Source organism: Pelophylax lessonae (assembly GCF_965119305.1).
Source record: "Pelophylax lessonae genome assembly, chromosome: 6".
Lineage (NCBI taxonomy): Eukaryota > Metazoa > Chordata > Amphibia > Anura > Ranidae > Pelophylax > Pelophylax lessonae.
Window position 1 is genome coordinate 189281541 of NC_138773.1, and position 22062 is coordinate 189303602.

Sequence of the window (22062 nt, forward strand, 5' to 3'; positions counted from 1 at the left end):
TGAAGTGAAGAGTATCTTTAAATGTAAACCTCCCACAAGTGTACAGTTGGCATCACCCAAAGGGAAAAATCCTCCACCGAGATAAGATGGCCTCTTACCAAAACAAGGAGACCTGTAAGGTCAATAACGCCTGTGGTGTAACCCCACCAGGGCCTCTATTAACGAGGAGACACGGATAATGAACTTGAAGATGATATCCACATGTCCATCTCCACATTCAGGTGTCATTTCCCATAAAAAACTATAATAATCGCCATAGTGTAAAACCTCATAAATTTATTGTATAGGATATAAAAGTTGCACTTACAGCAAATCCTTAAAAACAGTGCATATAAGATGCCAGCCGGCACTTCAAATCCACCCGTCCTTCCGGGACACTGTATGCAGTGACGTCAGCACGTCGCGACCCGGCGCGTTTTGTCACAGATGCCGTCGTCCTTGCGGCACCTATTTTTATATTACCTTCACATGTAGCGCTCACCCCCTAAATAGCCCGCTGATTTGGTCCCAAGGTTCTTTCCCCAAGCAAGTGAAGCGAAGAGTTGTGTGGACTGGTCTGTGTTCATGTGGACGAGGAAGAATTGCAGATGGCAGTCGGTATAGTGGAGAAGTGTTGTGCTACATTGGGAAGTGGCTGCTTCACAGTAAAAAAGCCGCTGCCAGTGACAGGAACATTTCCAAGTGGCCCGGAAGGAGTTAATCCATGATGCGGGAGAATTGGCGCCAGTGGGTTCTGCACTGAGAGGCAGGCAGAGTGACCACTATTGAACCAGCCAATCAGAGAAGGCATGAGAAGTTGCCATGTCATTTCCAGATGTAGTTGGAGGAAAATCACGTGGAGAGAGGCAGCAAAATGGCGACTCACATCCGTTTCTTTGGATGCCGGTTGGAGACATTACACTATAGTTAATAGTAATGCATTTAATACTCACAGAAATCACACACATAATGAAAAATGCACAATATTTATTGAGGTATTGAAGTAAGTATTTGATCATTCACAAAATATATGTAAAATAAATATATTATATATAACAAAATATATGTCATTGTTGATTAGAATGAGCCAATGAATTTTACATTTTCATGGCTCATTCACATGGGAGGCCAGAGGTGGTACAATCAAGTAGCTGAGCCATGGTTTTACCGCCCCTGACTGGCCAAGAAGGGCATGCGGCTGCTCAGGGCTGTGCACATGCCAAAGCTGCAATGCTTTGCAAAAATAAACCGCATGCTGCAATTGGCAAGCAGTACCACCGCTGAACGCAACCCATGCTGGTGTGGCACAATTGTTCATCTTTTTTATAATTAAAACAGGCAGTGAGGAGACCACATATTGCCTCCTTACTGCCTGTTAAACACCCTCTAAAAAGGAATCCACCACGGATTGTTTATCAGAGGGGCAGCAAGAGTCACTCGCATATTACAATGAGCCTCAGAGTAATGTGGGTGTATCCCTGAAAGTTGTATGAATGCACTTTTAGAGCTCACATAATGCATGCAAACTTGGCCTCTGAACGCAGAAAAATCAAAATTAACCCAATCACACTGGTGTTGTCTGCAATTCTGCATCTAATTCCAAGCCATAGTAGCTAGGATTTGGGTTAAAACGGTAGAACCCTTTACAGACTCATTCATAGTTGCTCCAAAAAATGACTAAGTCTGCAAAAAAAAAAAAACTCACAGACACAAACCATAAAATGGAAACAAGAAATTACGGAAATAGAAAGGACAAAACACGCAAAATGCTTGCATAACCCAAATGAAATGTGCTTACAATGCATGTGTATATTCTAATGTGGGAAGGCTGACCATACACTACACAATCTTTAGCTTGTGTCCTCCTATTACAGTTTTGGTAAATCTAAAGGAGATTGTAGAGAGATGGTAGAATCCGATTGTAACGTGTGGCGAAACTAATGGCTCATACACACTATAAGAAAATCAGGGGAACATTTTCATCTGAGGAACGCTCGTACGATTTTCTGATAGTGTGTACACAATTTTTCGACAGCCGATTCTGACCTTCCAAACGAAAATTCAAAAGGGACAAACCCCAAAATTTTTCACGTATGGGAACAGAATGAATATTTTTTAATGTGTACCATTGTGGTACGGTTTGCGTACGGAAAAAATCTGATACGAAAGGCTGCACATGATCAGAAACAATAAATAACTGCAGCACCCTCTAGTGTGCTAGAATAGGTAAGTGTTTAGGTTTTTGTTAGAGTAGAAATAATTTTCAGGCAAGCCTGTGTTTTTAATCTGGGTCAGGTGAGTGACTGAGGGGGGCTGGTATGACTCACAGGCAGCATCTCTGATACCTCCCCCTACTTTTAGAAGCTTGGAGAAGTTTCTAGAAGAATGGGAGTGGAGGATAGGAGGAGCTTCCTGGAACATTCATGAGAGCCTTGACTAATCCCCAACAGATGGGTTGGCAGGGACAAGCCCCCTCAAATACTCTTGGTCAACCCAACTGGGGCAGTGGATTTCAGGTGGAAGCTGGAGATAGTGTGTTAGGCTGTTAGTGGCACTTGAGGGTAACCCCCTAGTCGGGGGGGGGGGGGGGGGTGACCTTGGGCCTGGGCTTCTGTGCAGAAGGGACCCTCTTCACGACACATAGGGGTGTCCTGACCGGAGGCACGGGAGAAAAAGGACAGCGGGAGAAAACTGCTGGGCAAATCTAAAAGGAGGAAGACAGCCAGGTGGGCTGGTGAGTGTTACAGTTGGAGAGGACTGAGAGGCATGCCTGGGAGGAGTGGGAGAGAGCAGTCTGGGATATATGCAGAGTCAGTCTGGGAGGACTGTGGAAGTTTAGCCAAGAGGGCTGGAGAAAGGGGCAGCTGCAGCCAGGTGGGCTGACAGTGCCTGAGGAGGTGGTGCTGGGCTCAGTAGCCACAGAAGGACAGCTGGACACTAATGGCCGGTACACACGATCCGAAAGTCGGACGAAAAATAACACTTGTGAAAAGATCGGACGATAATCTGATCGTTAGTACACAGCTTACGAGAGGCGATCACAACAGTTCGCCCAATATTATCCGGTCGTGCAAGCATAAAAATTTTGATCATATTATAACACATCGTACGATAATCGTATTATCCGTATGTTGTTCGTCCGAAAAAAATGGTGAGCAGTAGACAGCGCATGAGCAGTAGACATAATTTCCCCTCACACGCTACAGCATGGTTACGCATACCAGACGCTTTTGAATCATCATCTGAGAAAATTCGTATCGTAAGTAACCTCTCCCATTTGAAAATATAATTGAGAGTTCCTAGCAACCAAACAAAAATGGACGGAACGTCGTCCGATTTCCGGATCGTGTGTACTGGGCATTAGGCTCCATTCACACTTGTGAAACTTCTCATGCAACTTTGGACATCAAAGTTGCATGACAAGTTGTTCCCCATGTTTTTCAATGATAACCATTCATATATGCGTGACTTAAAGTTGCAGCAACTTCAAAGTAGCTCATGCATTTCTTGACAAAAGAATTGGTCCCAGATGATCAGTGACATGAAATTGCCATCATCCCATAAAGTCGATACAGAAAAATAACACTGAAAGTGTTGGTCTCCTCTTAAGAAAAAAGGGGGGATTTTTAAGGCAATAATTGCTAAATAATAACAATGAATATGAATAAAATGTAAATTATTTATTAATATAATAAAAAATGACAGACAATATCATTGATTGCAAACATGAAGGCTCCATGATCAGGCGTGGAAGACCACAACAGATCATGGATCACAGGAGTCACAATATATATACAAACAGCCAATGTAATAAATTAAAACATAGATTGCGAGGAAGCAAGGGATATATACCACTCCCGCACCGGGATATAGACCCCAGGCGAGGGAGAGTGTTCAATCCTGTACAAACAGCCAATGTAATACATTAAAACATAGATTGTGAGGAAGCAAGGGATATATACCACTCCCGCACCAGGATATAGACCCCAGGCGAGGGAGACTGTTCAATCCAACGCGTTTCGAACAGTTTATTGAACTTTTAAGTTCCAATCTTCATCAGGGATTTAAGAACTGGTGGTCCCTTTATTTTCCTACCTAGAAAGAAGAAATAACCAACAAACAAACACATAAAGAAAAAAATGATTGTTATAAAAGCGATTTAGGTACATGAATGCGCCACCAAACTTACCCCACACTCCCACCCACGGATATGAGCATTGAAAATGCAGACACATAGGCATAGAATGATACCAACCAAATCCTCTTTGTAACAACGAATGAATTCAGTTGCTGTAAAGATCCAAGCCTCTAAGGAAAGGTAATTTGATTGTTGACCCAGTGAGAACCCGGAACGGCTCATAGGCTGTCCCGGATAATCCGTTTGGCATGAAAGGTCTGCCCATCCAGTAGGCCCACGGGGTATATACAGGCAAGGGTACCCCTTAATATATGGTGCCTAAAAGCAGAAATGAGCATACATGTATAGTGGTGGATAAGCAAATATAACCAACTAGGCAAAGCTACAAATTTTCAAAGGCAAAAAGAGGGGTTTATATCAAAACGACTCAGCCATCAAACCATAGTGCCTGGCTGAGGGTAAGAAAAACCCCCAGGGCTCAGAGCTAAAAAATATATATGTAAATGGTACTTACATCAAACTAGAAAGTTAAAGTCCCCAGTGTTGCCAGGCCAGGTTCAGGCTGATCCAAATAGAGATTCGTAATGGCTCAAGGTGATGTGCCACATGTATGCTAACCCCTAGCTCCCTCCTGTAGTGTGGAGGAGCGTGGGGATATGGCACCAACTGTGGGTCTTGGCGTCCTCTGTTTAAGGAGCAAAGCGTGGTGCAAGACCACGCCCTCCTTTCACTCCCGCGGGTTCGCGCTACCCGGAAGTAGCTGCGTTCCCGCGCATAGACCGGAAGTGGCGCACACGGTGCACCGGAAGTGACGTCACCGTCATCATCCGGTCTTCAAGGGGAGGAACACAGAAGACTAACAGCCACCGACACTATCTAGGACAAATGCGCAGCGTGGCGGAACTAGATCAAACCACGCTAGGCAATGTGCTAATGGCCCCCCACTGGTGAAGCATCCAAGTGCAGGGGCCTACATGTGCCGGACTGGAGGGGCAGAAAAAGACCACCAAACAGGAATTTTCTCTGTTCGGTCATAAAAACAAACAAAAAAATATATAAAAATATATGATTATACTTTCAAAAGGCACTAATTGCAGCCCATCCTAACCTGACCTGATGGCCGGTAAATGGGGGTCCCAGTCTTCCCAACTGGGAAGGGGGGATGTAATAACACAATAGTGCCTACAAAGGAGAAGAGGCTTGGATCTCAAGAAGAAGGAGGGAAAGAAAGGGGAATGAAAGCCCCCAAGCTATGCCAAAAAGTGCCTGCCGTAATCAAAAAATGCCCACAATCCATAGATTGAGAATGTGGATGGTTCCGTGCCACGCATGCATGCCCAAATATAACAACCAAAACATTTGCAAAAAATACAAAAAATATATATAATTGTGCAAAAAATTATTGCAAAAAAAAAAAAGTGGGCATGCCATAATACCCCTTTCCGCATCCAAGTTCAAATCCCCTAATAAAAAACACAAAAACAAAGCTTCAAGGACTGTTTTCTGACTACATTGTGCTGTGGAAATTCTGTGTGCCTGGCTGTGCAGGGTGGGGGATCACATCTTCATCAGCGGCTCCTGCGGAGGGTAGCGCTACGTAACAAAAAAAAAGCCTTTGTTGTACGAGAATTTTTGAACATTATTTCTATCCTTGGTTCCGACTCGCTGTGAAACAACGAGGAAAACCGGCCGATCGTTCGCCCCATTTTCTTTTTGTGTGCACCTGGCTTAAAGTATAACTAAAATCAAAACTTTTTTTTAAAGTTTTGGATAGAGTGGAGGGGGATTAGAATACCTGTCAGATTTTAATGCTGTCTGTTCCCCCGTCAGGGAGATTCATCCTCTCTATTTGTCCTGTTTACTATTATCATTGAAAGTAAAATAAAATCCCAAATGTTGGGTTGTCCCCAGAAAAGTAATTCTGGGGAAATCTTCCAATGGGGACACTAGTTCTGGTAAACTGGGGGTCCCCAAGAAATTCCTTTAATTTGCAGAGATTTTTTCCTCTTTTCTTCCTTACTTCCCGTTTGGCTATGGGACAGGAAGTGAAGGGAAAAGTCCCCAATGGGACAAAAATGGCAAAAATAAACCTTACATGGGTTATAACCCTTCCTTGCCCTATCCAATATAAAAAAAAAAAAAAAACTGAAAATTTCCTATCAAATACTTACCGTAATTTTCCTTTCCTGATGGACTCCGTGGCAGCAGTTCCCATATGTATTCTGCCATGGAGTCTGTCAGGAAAAAAAGTTTTGCCTATAATCAGAGATGTATAGTAACTAAGTAGAACTACTTCACTACTGTACTTAAGTACCGAAAGGCGGTATCTGTACTTTCCTAGAGTAGAATTTTTTTTCTCCTACTTCCACTTTTACTTCACTACATTTTTTCAGTGATTTCAATACTTCTACTCCGATATTCTTTTTTTGTGCTGCATAGTTACTCGTTACAATTATAAAAATTACCACTGCCAGAACAGTAGATGGCAGGTTTCATGAAGCTCAAAACATGTGTATTATCAGCGCATATGAAAATAAAAGCTACTGTATGTATAAATAAAAGCTGCATTTGAAATAATAAAAAACAATATGATGTTCAAACTTTTGACTTCTTTCTTTAATAACTACATAACACAGTACTTGTACTTTTACTTTCAGTACTTGAGTAGCAAAATTTAAAAAAAAAACTACTTGCAATACTTAAGTACAAAAAATGTTGAATACTTTAGTACTTCTACTCAAGTCACCTTTTGATCGAGCACTTCCACTTCTACTCAAGTCACCTTTTGATCGAGCACTTCCACTTCTACTCAAGTCACTTTTTGATCGAGCACTTGTACTTTTACTCAAGTATGGGTTTCGAGTACTTTATACAACTCTGCCTATAATCCTACTTTAACCCCTTCATGCCCGTGCTATAGCCAAAAGACGGCTACAGCGTGGGCCTAAATTGCCAAGAGGGCGTCCATTTACGTCCTTCCGTGCATGAGCTGCCTGTGCGCTCCCTATGGCTCACTCTGTGATCAGCCATGAGACTCAGGTGATCACAGATGGGAGTAAGGGGCTGGTACCAATGACAGCTGATCATGTGATGTAAACAGCTGTAAAGTTAGAAAACCATACCTCGTTAAAATTCCATACCCACGTCACTTCCTGTCATGGAACAGCTGAGCTGCTTCCAACTGCGCATGCTCAGAGCGGTGCCCGCGTCATTCATCAGCTGGTGGAGCACGTCCCACACGTCTCACTGTGCATGCCCGATCTCGGCTCCAGGGATTAAAGCGGCGATATAAATTATGGCATTGCGCTTGCATTCTTTTCTTTTAATTAAAACATGTAGATAAAGGGATTTATAGGCATTGTAAATTGATTTATTGTTGGACCCGCCGCTTCGAGATCGCCGCATGGAGATAAAGGGATTTATAGGCATTGTGAATGGATTCATTGTTGGACCCGCCGCTTCGAGATCGCCGCATGGATTTATTGTTGTACCTCGATCGCCGCTTTAACAGTTCCCTGGACCCGCAGGCAGTGTCCGAGATAAGTTCATGCAGCCGCATGCGCACTGGGAAGTGGCTGGAAGCATCTCAGCTGTTGAATGACGTACCCTGACAGGAAGTGACGAGGGTATGGAATTTTTATGGGTATGGTTTTTTCACGGAACACCGGTAACCAGCTTTTTTTCCCCTCATGCTGACAGCGTGAGGAGAAAAAAAAAGCAGATCGCCAGCTGCTGTCAGAGGGACATCAGTCTTGAAGAGGAAGAGCCACTGCTGCTGCATGTGTGCCCACCAGTGCCACCTACCAGTGCCAGTGCCCACCAGTGCCACCTACCATTGCCCACCAGTGCAGGTCAGTGCCACCTATCAGTGCCCACTAGTGCCACCTATCAATGCCCACCAGTGCCAATTAGTGCCCCATCATCAGTGCTGCCTATCAGTGTCACCTACCAGTACCTATTAGTGCTACCTATTAGTGCCCTTCAGTGTCACCTGTCAGTACCCTTTAGAGCTGCCCATCAGTGCCACCCTTCAGTGCCACCTTATCAGTGCCCATCAGTGAAGCCTGTCAGTGCCCATCAGTGCTGCCTCATTAGCGCACATCAATAAAGATGAAAAATTACCTGTTTGCAAAATTTTATAACAAACTATAAGACGTTTTTTTTTTTTTTTCAAAAATTTTCGCTCTTTTTGTTTATTCTATAAAAATAAAAACTCCAGTGGTGAATAAATACCACCAAAAGAAAGCTCTATTTGTTTGAAAAAAAAAATGATAAAAATGTAATTTGGCTACAGCGTTGCATGACCACATAATTGTCATTTAAATTGCGACCGCGCTGAAAAGCTGAAAATTGGCCTGGGCAGGAAAGGGGGGTTTAAGTGCCCAGCGGGCAACTGGTTAACAGTTCCCAGACATGCGGATAAAAACCATGGCTTTGGGAAATCCCCTAGCAGAGCGTTGTGAAAGGACACAATGTTCCTGGTCGGAATGTGTCTGACTCACTTTCCCGTTTAAAGGAACATGTCACCATCTTTTGAACAAAAGAGGTTTTCTTTTTTGGTTTTACAAATAAATACTTGTCTATGGCAGTGTTTCTCAACTCCGGTCCTCAGGGCACACTAACAGGCCAGATTTTAAGTATTACCTTGGGGAGATGCAGACTAGAATACTGCAATCACTGAGCAGCAAATGATGTATTTCAGTTTTCTTGCAAACTTGTCCTGTCAATGTGCCCTGAGGACCGGAGTTGAGAAACACTGCTCTATGGCAAACGGGAAAGTTAAAAAAAAAAATGCTTTAATGGGGCCTTTTCTTTAGCCGTCACTGGCTGTGGAGAAATGTATAGTCACGGATATCTATGAGGAACAGCTGACTTTCAGCAGCTTCAGGGTTAATAATCTGCCACTCCCAGTCACATTCTACAGGAAGAAGCCGAGCAATGACTGCGTCACCATCTCAGCAGAATCCGCGCATTGAGGGTTAAAATCTTCGGAGTTCTGGTGAGGATAGCGAATAACGCACGCCATAGGCGGGATGACGCACATAGGTATAGCGGGGCAAGGTGCTCATACTTATCCTAGCAGAATCAGGAAAGGGGGCTACAAAAGTCTGCTGTTCAATAATTACCGGCTTCCTTGTATATACTGTGTACATTGGGAAATGTAGATTGCAGGGAGCATGAGGAAAACATGGCATATTTCCCAAATTCTAATGTGCGACGTGTTGATATCTGCAGAAACAAGCAAGGAAGTGACAGACGAGTCACAAAATGTCTGCTGCAGTCAGTTGAGGCAGAGCACAGTCACAGGGACGCTGCAACCTTTTGTTCTGTGTGTTCCTCATGTGTGACTCCGTCACTACACAAAGGTGATGAGAATAGCTGTAGTTGTGGAAATATTCACCATTTACTGAGCGATTCCTTATCGGTAAAACCTATTCTTTTGTTTTGCAGCATTAACAAACCACCACACCCACTACTGCTAGGCTCTTATGCCCAGTACACACGATCCGAAAATCGGGCGATGTTCCATCCGTTTTTTTTCGTATTCTAGCAGCTCTCAATAATATTCGCTTAAAGGGAGAGGTTACTCATGATACGAATTTTCTCGGACGATAATTCTTAGCTTCCGGTATGCGTAACCACGCTGTAGCGCGTGAGGGGAAAATGATGTCTACTGCTCATGCGCTGTCTACTGCTCACCATTTTTTTCGGACGAACAACATACTGATAATACGATTATCGTACGATGTGTTATAATACGATCAAAATTTTTATGCTTGCACGACCGGATAATATCGGGCGAACTGTCGTGATCGCCTCTCGTAAGCTGTGTACTAACGATCAGATTATCGTCCGATCTTTTCACAAGCGGTTTTTTTCGCCCGATTTTCGGATCGTGTGTACGGGGCATTACTCTGCAAGTTTGCTTTCAGTCCTTGTAACTGCATATTGAAATGTATTGTGGTTACTTTAAGGCTGGGTTCACACTATGTGCGGTTGCAGCTCGCAACAGGGGTTCGGGGCGTCCCCATTCACCATTTCAGGTCTGAATTATTGCCTGAAATTGGACCTGAAACGGAGCCAAACATGCACAGGACCCGTCTGCAATGCGCTCTGGGCGGAACAAGGGGTTTGCGGAAGGGAAAGCTGCCCTGGGCACTGTAGTTTCATGTGAGGCGGAGGGGTGCCGCAGGGGGATGGGGGGGGGGAGAAAGGAGGGGCAATTTGGGGGGGGGGGGCGGCAGGAGGTAAAAATTGCTAGGGTGAGGATTTTTGCTAGGAGGAGGGATTTGGGCAGGGGGGTTGTGCTTGAAGAGATGATATGGTGAAGGGGGGAGGATAATTGTGCTAGAAGGGGGAAATTTAGGGGTGGATTTGTGGTAGGAGGGGGGATTTGGGGGGGGGATTGGTGCTAGAAGACATGATATGGGGAAGGGGGGGGGGGGGGAGGAGAATCGTGCTAGAAGGGGAAATTTAGGGTAGATTTGTGGTAGGAGGGAGGTTTTGGGGGGGAGGGGTTGGTGCCAGAAGAGATGATTTTGTTAAAGGGGGGAGGATAATTGTGCTAGAAGGGGAAATTTAGGGGTGGATTTGTGGCAGGAGGGGGAATTGATGCTAAAAGAGATGATATGGTGAAGGGGGAGGAGAATTGTGCTAGAAGGGGAAATTTAGAGGTGGATTTGTGGTAGGAGGGGGGATTTGGGTGGGTTGGTGCTAGAAGAGATGATATGGTGAAGGGGGAGGAGAATCATGCTAGAAGGGGAAATTTAGAGGTGGATTTGTGGTAGGAGGGGGGATTTGGGTGGGTTGGTGCTAGAAGAGATGATATGGTGAAGGGGGAGGAGAATTGTGCTAGAAGGGGAAATTTAGAGGTGGATTTGTGGTAGGAGGGGGGATTTGGGTGGGTTGGTGCTAGAAGAGATGATATGGTGAAGGGGGAGGAGAATCATGCTAGAAGGGGAAATTTAGGGGTGGATTTGTGGTAGGAGGGGGGATGGGGGGGGGTTGGTGCTAGAAGAGATGATATGGTGAAGGGGAGGATAATTGTGCTAGAAGGGGAAATTTAGGGGTGGATTTGTGGTAGGAGGGGGGATTTGGGTGGGTTGGTGCTAGAAGAGATGATATGGTGAAGGGGGAGGAGAATTGTGCTAGAAGGGGAAATTTAGGGGTGGATTTGTGGCAGGAGGGGGGTTGGGCTTAGAAGAGATGATATGGTGAAGGGGAGGATAATTGTGCTAGAAGGGGAAAATTAGGGGTGGATTTGTGCTAGGAGGGGGGATTAAGAGTGTGAGAGGATGTGTACTCGGAGGGGAAATTTGAGGGGTAGAGGATTTGTACTAAGAGGGGTGACTCTTTTTTTGGGGAGGGGCATTTGTGGTGGGGGGGATTTGGAGGATGGGGGGCAAAGATTTGTATATTATTTATTCTTTTACCTATTAAAGATTCTTATTGAGGATAATGCACTAGGGCTGTGCGCCCTGTGTTCTATTATTTGTGATTTCAGCTATTAAATATAACATTTACCCTTCTTTTTTAAAATGAACACACTGACTTACTGTGTTCATTCATAATTGAAGCATAGTAAACTGTGTTGTGCTTCAGTTTGTGAATGAACAAGAAGCTGTATAGCACAGAGCACTTCCCATTTATTTACTGTCCAGTGTAGCTCAGGCTGCAGAGAAAGCCATGTGCGTTTGAGCTTTGGGTTGCGCACACCTTTGGGAGCATGCAATAAAGTGGATTTATTATTATTATTATTATTATTATTTTTATTTTACAGTTCTGTCCCCATGGGACAAAGTAGAAGCAGGTTCTTACTCTGCAAGTTTACTTCAGCCCTTATAATTTCATGTTAAAATGTATTGTGGTTAATTTAAAAGGAATGATTCCTTAACAGACCCTCCACAGGAAACTATGTTGTAGTTCATTTCCCTGCTTTGCTGATTCAATCATCTGAAATTGAAAGATACCGTTTACAAGGGCTCACAGTATATTCTGATCTGGAAGCTACACATATGATTTAGAGCTGAGTGTTTCATACCTACCATTGTGATTAAAATATAGGAGCATGTATAGGCGTGCGCAGGGGGTGTGCCAGGTGTGCCTGGGCACACCCTAATCACTGTGTTTGGGGATTAGGGTGAGTTTTCTATGCTTCAGTTTGTGAATGAACAGAAAGACGCTCAGCACAGAGCACTTCCCATTCATTTACTGTCCAGTGCAGAGAAAGCCATGTGTGTTTGAGCTTTGAAAAACGATAAGTGCTATACAGCACCCCACTCCTGCGCTCAGAACCTGGTCCTCAGGCTGCCACAATCCCGGAACTTGTGCTAGTACTTGGCATCCGTTATGGCTAGGCCTTGTTGCCCCTTACGACCAGGGAGGTCGACCAAACACTGTAAATACAAAACAAAGAAAGGGCGCACCAGCCTAGCGCATTATCCTCAGCGAGTTTATTGAATCAAAGTAAATAAAAGTCAACTACTCACAAACATCCGTGAAATTCAGGCACATCAAGTCCATAAAAACCGCCTCATACCAGAGGTTCAAAATCTCATTGGAAGCAGAGGGCTGACGCGTTTCGAGGCTGTGCCTCTTCCTCAGAGCCTGGAGACCATGGCCAAATGCATAGCTTAAATAGGATATGAGAGACCAGGCCTCCACATGACCCTTAGGGGTGTGGGAGGAGATATGGGCGTGGCTACACAACCAATTAACCAAAAACAATGCAAATTACTAATTTGATTTGCTAGCCCTATGCAACCACTCCCTCTACTGGTAAGCTGGCTGATCCACAACAACTTCCCAACTCATCATAGATTTTTCATCTAAAATTATGCATTTCCAAGTGATGCATTTTGAATAGTGCAAAAAGACATACAAATGTATGACTCAGTCCATACTATGCTGGGCAACTCGTCCTCCCCTCGCGGTGATGTATGACCAGTCTGGCGCATAATGGAGCACAGATAAATGCTTGTATCCTTCAAAGAATAATAATAAATAAATAAATAATGAAAAGTATACATATATATATATTCATGAATTCATTCGTACTCCTACTGTGGTGATTGTGGGGGTGGTCTGTTTGGGCCTGCAGCCGGATTGGTTGGGTCCATCCTTTGGTCGGATGGTTGTCCCTACACTTCCGGATCCGGCATCTGCGCCTCACCGCCCGGATGGTGAGACGGGCGGAAGTCGTCACCGTCCGGACGGGCGGAATTGATGTCACTACCCGGGTGGGCGGAAGTGATGTGCGGTGGAGCGCATAGCGGTTCCGGGATGAGCGGCGTGCGTTCCACTGCACTATAAAATACAACTTTGAAAAAAAAAAAAAAAAAACATTTTTTATAAAAAAAAAATAATCAGATTTCTTTATCAATTTAAGCCAATATGTATTCTGCTACATATTTCCATTAAAAAATCCCAATAAGCGAATGTTAATTGGTTTGCGCAATATAGCTTCTACAAACTATGGGATATATTTATTGAATTTTTTTTTTTTTTTTACTAGTAATGGCGGCGATCAGCGATTTTTTTTTTTTTTTTTTTCTGCGGGACTTTGACATTGCGGCAGACAAATCTGACACTTAAATTACACTTTTTGGGGACCAATGGCACCAATACAGAGATCAGTGCTAAAAAACAAAAATGAACTGCCACTGTACTAATGACACTGGCAGGGAAGGGGTTAAAATCGGGGGCAATCAAAGGGTTAAATGTGCTCCATTGAGTGCTTTCTTGCTGTGCGGGGGATGCTTTGACTGGGGGAAGACAGTGCTTAGCAGGAACACAAGATCTCCATCTTCCCTTCTCACAGAACGGCCCTGTTTACATAGGCAGATCGCTGTTCTGCCTTTCCTGAGATCGATCGACGTGTCCCAGCAGACATTGCATCTGCCGGACCTGCTGATTTGCTCCTGCTGTGTCCAATCATAGCAGGAGTGCCCCAAACCCAGTGCAGGAAATCCTGTGCAGGTATATGTAATTTCGCGCAGGAGGGCCGCCCTGCCGCAGTATACCTGCATGGGGCAGGCCATAATAGGTTAAAGCTATTGTCGAATCATGGTAGGGGGGTACTCATAACTAGGGTTAGAAAGCAGATAAAACAAAACAGGGATAGTGAGATCCCACCAATTGAGCGGGGTCCCGGCTAAACCTATAAAAGAAGGGGATGGTGAAGAGGGTATCATGAACCAGTAAGTCTGAGCATCGTAAAACAACAGTTGGGAGAACTAAAAAAGAAAGATTTTGTATTAAAAATTAATTTTATTAGGAAATGTACAAAGACATAAAAATGGAACCAAATCCATAAACCTGACATCATTTGTCTCACAAAAAGTAACAGGCACTTGTAGTAGTAACAACCGGTGAGGTTGGGTCTGACGCGTTTTCGCTTAGGTTGAGCCTTAGGATGGTCTTTGAGAAAGCTCAACCTAAGCGAAACGTGTCAGACCCATCCTCACCGGTTGTTACTACTACAAGTGCCTGTTACTTTTTGTGAGACAAATGATGTCAGGTTTATGGATTTGGTTCCATTTTTATGTCTTTGTACATTTCCTAATAAAATGAATTTTTAATACAAAATCTTTCTTTTTTTAGTTTTCCCAACTTTTGTTTTATGATGCTAAGACTTACTGGTTCATGATACCCTCTTCACCATCCCCTTCTTTTATAGGTTTAGCCGGGACCCCGCTCAATTGGTGGGATCTCACTATCCCTGTTTTGTTTTATCTGTAATCCTTGGGATTGTAGGGTTATCATACCATGTAACTATAGTCTATCCAACAACCAATCTCTTTAGTATATAGGGTTAGAAAGCACTTACAAAAAGTAGTGCACGTACTTTGTCCCATGGGGAACAGAACTGTAAAATATTATAATGTTATAAAAATTTTAATGATAGGTCTTCTTTATTTAATGCTCTCATACATTATTCACAATGGTAGGTAAGAAACACTCGGCTCCAAATCATCTGTGTAATTTCGTAATTGTAATGTACTGTCAGCACTTGTAAACAGTTTCTTTCTTCTTTAAATGCCTTATGACTATAGGCTGCCATAGCACAACAAGAGGTAAGCTATCACCAGTGCAGTCAAGTACCTGCTTAGGAACTACCTGCTTGCTAGGAATGAGACAAATGTACCTGGGTTTAGTTTGCGGGAAATTCGCTGAATAGCTAACAAGTTCAAACATTAATCCAAAGTCAATGAGAGCTGAATCTCATTTAGGCCTGTGTGAAAGAGGCCTAAGTAGTTAAAGACCGAAATGAATTCCTTTGATCTATTCTAAAAGAAAGAAATGATACATTGTAAAGAATTGTGTTTATAGTTATCTAGCAGCTTTAACAATGTTGATAAACATTTGCCAGTGGCTCTTTTTTTTTTTTTTCTTGACAGCTGTGAGTGAGCAGAGAACAGCTCTGCTCTGTATGAATCCAGGAAATGCCGTTTTAAGCTCGTGAGGGGGGTGAATCGAGGTTGCGATTTTTTTTTTTTTTCAAACGATTAATCATGCAGCTCTAGTTCCCCCCTATAAATGTATACCAGACCCTAGATGAAAATTTGGTATCATTTTAAGTTACCCCACACAAATTTAATGAAGTGACCATGGGGTGCCCCGCAGCTAGCTTCTAAACGATATACCAGGCCACATGACCTCAACTACTCCTGGCAAGGCACCTGTCCCTATGTTGGTGAGAACAAAGGACTCCTCCTCACATCACTGGCCAGTAAGAATCAGGAAGCCTCTACTAAAATAAAAAGTATCTCGGATATTTGACCCACCCCCCCGTACCTCACCACATAAAAAAGTATGGGATATATAGTACCCCTACTCATTCAAAAAAAAAAAAAAGATAGTAATTAAACACCACATGTTTGAAAAAGCCCTCTATTTAACCACTTGCCAATCAGCCACCGTAGTTATACTGCGGCAGGTCGGCTCTGTTACACAAAACGATGCACCCGTACGTCGTTTTGTGTAGCAGTTAGTGGGGGGCGCTCCAAAAAACTTGCACCTTTGAAGTGGTTGAAAACCCTTACATGCACCTAGTGAAGTGATTACCATCTGGTGATACACAGAGATTAAAGAAATTTTCCTACATAAGTTGTACCTAATTATCTTTAGCACTCTCTTGTATACAGCCTTCCAAAACACACATTTTACACAGCATCTCTCAGCTCTGAAAAGCAGAGGATGGGGATCTGAAGTCTCACACTACAGAGCTCAGTGAAGAGAGCTCTGAGCCCTGATTGTAGGGAAGGGACACAGCCCCTCCTCGCAGTATTTAGAGAACATGGGCAGCTGTGGCTGTCAGTCACAGGCTGTGTGCTGAAGCTCTCCATCCATTCCCGTTGCCAGTTATCTATTAGGCCTCATGCACACTGGACCATTTTACAGCTGCTGTTTTGGACGTTAGGCATTTTTTTTCTACAGCCAATAAACTCCCCAGAATGTCATCCTATGTTTCCATGCACACATAGGCTGTTATCAGAAGTTTTTGGCAGGGGTGTTCTCTGGCTGGGAAAAAAACCCCCAGAACTAGTGGGCAGGGGAGGACTGGGCCAGGGGGCAGGGGGGCAATTGCCCCTGGGCCGCTCTGATGCCCCGTAAAAAGGCTGAATTGCTTCTGCCACAGACATGCCTAAAGGATTTCTGGTGAATAGAAGTATTAAGTCTCTGCTGCTGGCCTACTGAGTGTGGGTTGAAGACAAGGATAGAGTGCAGCCCCCAAGCATGGATGGTGTAAACTGTGTCTGGGCAGAGGCCTGGTTCCATGCCCCACTGCAGACTCTTCTGCCCGGGCCACCCCAACTGAGCTGTCCCAGCTCCCCCCAACTGCACCCTGCTAGCCAGGTCGGGAACTCGGATTCAGCCGGGAAGTAGAGAGTATCTGGAGCAGAGCTTCAGCTTCAAATGGGGGTCAGGAGGAGGATTGGGAGAGTGGGAGGGGGCCAAGTCGCTGCACCATGGGCCTCTGGTTTGTACTCCCCCCCCCCCCCAGGCCGAAAATTGCCAGTCTGTCCCTGCTATTGGGTTTTTAGCTGTAAAAACGCTCTAACTCTGATAAACGCCGAATAGCCACGTTTTTTTTAGCTTTTTTTCAGCTCTTTTAAGCCATAAATCATTTTGTTAAAAAAAAAAGCTAAAAGCCACTACAGCTGAAGAACGCTATTTTAGAAAGCATTGTTCACATGACCCTTGGGTTGAGTTGGGTTGAGTTGGGTTGGGTTGGTCTTCTTACAATACTCTTCCTTTCATGCAGCACTGCTTACGCTTTTGGAAATTCCCTATGCCACAATAGCTGAATGTACTGTAATTTCCAACTTAAATTCTACAAAAGTAATGACTTGGTAAACAGTATTCAGTAAAATAGAATAAAGTCCCTCCAGACTTTGCCCAAAGCTTTAACCCAATAGCAAAATTATTTTCTTTTTAGGGATTTTCCACATCAGAATATTCACGAGTCCATTCGCCTTTACGCGAATTCTTGTGCCTCACTTCCCTTAATAGGGTCACAGATTCAAGAAGGATGGTTATATCAAGTTAGTTGGCCAGAACCTTGCTTGTTTTGGTACACACAAGTCTTCTGGCTGAATCTATGTATCTCCCATTGCTTCGTATGCAACTCAAGCTTCTGTTGTGGTAAATATAATAATTTTTTTCTTCTTTTCAGCTTAACTACAAATTGTTTATTATCTTTTAAGTTATCACCTGCAAATCTCTCTAGATGCATTGTGAATGATAGTTCTGTATCAAATGTGTGTTTTATCCACTTGTGGACAGGAAGGTTTTACCCCCTTAATGACCAGGCCATTTTTTGCCATATGGCACTGCGTTATTTCAACTGACATTTGCGCAGTCATGCGACGCTGTACCCAAAAAAAAAAAAAAAGTATATCCTTTTTTTCTCCACAAATAGAGCTTTATTTTGGTGGTATTTAATCACCTTGGCGGTTTTTATTTTTTGCGCTGTAAACAAAAAAAAGAGCGACAATTTTGAAAACAAAAAACAATATTTTTTACTTTTTGCTATAAAACACAGCCAATAAAACATTTTAAAAATGTGAACTCTGCTACAAATCCCAATAAGTGTATATGGATTCGCTTCCGCAAAAGTTATAGCGTCAACAAATGATCCAATATTTTTATGGAATTTTTATTTATTTTATTTTTTAGTAATAGCGGCGATCAGCGACTTTTTTTTTTTAACCGGACTGCTACATTGCAGCAGACAAATCAGACACCTAAATGTCACTTTTGACACTTTTTAGGGACCAGTGAGACTAAGAGCCGGTCCACACTGCCGCGACTTGTCACGCGACTTGTCAGCCTGACAAGTCGCGCTCCCTCGCGGTCCATTGACCACTACAGGATCCGTTCTAATAGGAGCGACACAAGTCGCTCCGACTTAGAAAAAGGGTCCTGTACTACTTCGGGGCGACCTCGGAGCGACTTGCATAGACTTCCATTATGTGAAGTCCCTGCAAGTCGCTCCGAAGTCGTGGTGCATGGTAATGCACAGGTCGCCCCGAAGTCGTGCAGAGTTGTGTCGTCTTAGTGTGAACCGACTCTAATACAGTGATCAGTGGTGAAAAAGAAAAAAATGCAGTGTTACTTTATGGACACTGGCAGGGAAGGGATTAACATCAGGGGCGATCAAAGAGTTAAATTTGTCCCTAGGGGGTGCTTACTAACTGTGGGGGATTGCATTGATTGGGGGAAGACAGAGATCCGGGTTCTCCATCTTGTCCCTTTGCAGAACAGCGATCTGCCTTGTTTACATAGGCAGATCACTGTTCTGCCTCTCCCAGGGATAATCGCTGGTGGCCGGCGGACATTGGGTCCCTCAAGGTCTCGTTGATTCACATCCCTGCTAGCCAATCACGCCCTGATCACACCTCCGGCATCTAGTGGCTATTGAACAAAAGTGGTTATTCTGTTTTGGCTATCACTGGTACCAATTTAATTCTCTTTCGGCTTGACATGAATTATGAACACTCTATCAACCTCAATTTCAGGTCATTGGTATAAAAGAATGGTTTTCCTCCTCTATATACCCTTTATTTTTTCTGATTGGTTCCTATTACCACCAATATTTTTTCTCTGATTTTATGGTCTGATCACACCAACTGCATTCTAAAATGCAGCATTTTAACAGGCAGTGAGGGGTGTATGGCATTGTTTATTTTTTATTTTCTTTTAAACTTCATTGATGTGCGAAAAATGTGCTTAGCACAGCAGCAGATTGCATTGTGGTATTAACAAGGCACATAAAAAACAATTCTTCTCTATGTCCCTTTGTGGTGATTGATCAGGTGCAGAGACGCAGGTAACTGCACATGGTGTGAACAAGCCTTTAGCCCGGGTTCCCACTGATGCGGTGCTATACACCACCTGTAATTCACAGAGGAATCTCAGCACATTCATGTGCTAATGTATAAAGTGTTTCTGGGGTGCCATTTGAGCCATGGATTTGTATCGTTCGAATCGCACCAAACTTGTGCAGCGCCCTTTTTTGTCCTATGCCATCTGATTGTGCAAATCAAACTGCGTTTTGCAAACCAATTGTGGGGTGTTGTTAAATTCACATACTCCCACACAATCAGTTTACATGAATGGGTTGCGGTTTTGATGTGCGGCGGAATCCGCAGCAAATTCCCTGTTTATTTGCACTGCATCTAGTGTGAACCGAGGTTTAAAGTGTTACTAAAAGCACAACAGTAAAATCAGTGTGTATATGCAGTAAAGCATGCTTGTTATACTCACTGTGGAACCTAAGGGGTTAATCCTCCGCATTGTGTGAAAAAGGCTGTTTTGAGCCTGTCTTCTCTGATCCTCCCCTTCTTTTACTGTCCCCAATCCATCTGCTGATAAAACAGGGCCTTGGAGGCACTCTACACATACTTAGTTTGGTGTGTATTGCTAGAGAGTCTTTTGTTTTTTTTTTTTGGGAGGGTGCATGTGATTAGCACAGGGCCAATCAGCAATGTCCAGACAAAGGGTCCAGGTTCATGTAGCCTCATAGGACAATTATAGGTGAATGAAAACTTCTACTGCAAGCTTTAACCAGTGCTTGGCAGGACACTGATAGAAGTCCCAACCCTGCTGTATACTGCTGATGAGAAAAGGTATTTAGCAGTTTATATTTACTAAAATAATTGCATTTCCATGTTCTGTGTACTGTGGGAGACCAGATATAGTGAATGCAGGATCCTGCGTTTAAGTAACACTTTAATGAATCTTTTTGGATGCAATTTGAGTAGGGGGAACGCCCAGTATGCTCTTCCATCTCTTTGCCATGGAAGCACGCCATGTTAGATGTTTATGTATAAGGCCTTGTTCACACCTGAGCGTAGTGCAGCTCGTAAAAATGCTCATCTCTGAATTCTAAAAACGCCCAACAAAAAAAATCCCATTCATTTCAGTGGCCCCTGTTTACATATGAGCATTTTGTCTCCTAAAGCAAAACACCTGAAGCTCAAAAAAGTACATGAGCTTCTTTTTTGGCAGATTACAAGCATTTTTGTTAGATGTCAATGCCTGCCTCCCAACACCTGCAAAAAACACCTGAAAAAAGCCAGAAAAAAACACCTGAAAAAGCCCCTAAAAAACCGCCTGAAAACGATACGCTCAGGTGTGAATGGAGCCTAAGATCCTTATTTTATAACTAACATGGAAACCTATAAACCCTAATGTTAACATTGTCCAAGTAGTATACTTTGTCTACATTGCGCCGGGCTGCTCTTTTTTTTTTTTAACCAAGTAATGCTTGTGGGATTCAGGTGACCCACTGGCTTGTTTTAAGCCTCGTACACACGCATCGAAAATCGGCAGGGAATTATCGTCCCGACGACCGATCTGCCGATTTTCGGCTTGTTAGTATGATGCTTCCGACAACCAACTCCGACTTTTCGGCCAAAAAAAAATCTGGTGTGCAGGCTATAAAATTTTTGTCCGCCGTCAAAACACGGCCGATTTTCGTGCAGTCAGTACAGATTTCGACAGGGAAAAATCTAAGGAGCAAGTCTGGGCATGCTCAGAGAAGAAAGAACACAAAGAAAGCAAACCAACACATGACATCACTTCTGAAGTAGAATTTTGTTGGGCGAGAAAAATTGTGTGCAGTCTAGGCACATTCCAACCAACAAAACACCACTCTGGACAAAAGACAGACGATCGATCGGCCGATAATTGTTACGTGTGTACGGGGCTTCAGATTAGCTGGGGTTTCAGGTACACAATTTTGTATACTGTTTGAAAGTTAGGCCCGGAGTAGAAGAGAGAAGCCTAGACGCAGGGCCGGTGACTGGGTTAAAAGGGTTTGGACATAGGAGTTTTGGGGAGAAAAAGTAAATAATGAGGCAATACTTACTGGATTGGTGGAAAGTATGGAGCAGGTGAGGCTTCAGAAGCTTGGGAATGTTATGCCCCATACACACGTGCAGATTATCTGCAGACTTTTGTCTGCAGACTTACCAAAACCATATAATATGAGGTCAAACCTAAACACTTTCAATTTGTATGCAATCCGGCAGGCCCTTGCACTACATAGAAAAGGTAAGTCTGCAGACAAAAGTCTGCAGATAATCTGCACGTGTGTATGGGGCATAAGAAGTAGTTTGGTGGTCGGTAGTCAGTCGGGAGAGGGCCTGGACGGGACAATTTCCCACCCTCCCTCCCTTAGAGTTAAGTTTTTAATGATGATTCGGGCTTTGTTTTGTCAGTTACAAGTCATAGCGGCTGACGGGGCACGAGGTCCTTGGATGCGTTATGATTAAGTGTAAAAAGGTACATTTGTAGGGACCCTCTTGGCTACGGCTCCCAATATTCTGGCTGGTGGTACCTCTGATGTTTCTGTGGCTGGAGGCCTATAATGGTGGTTTTCGCAGGTACTTGAAGTGTTTGCACATGAGGACCTTGGAGCTCCTGGGAATATGTCT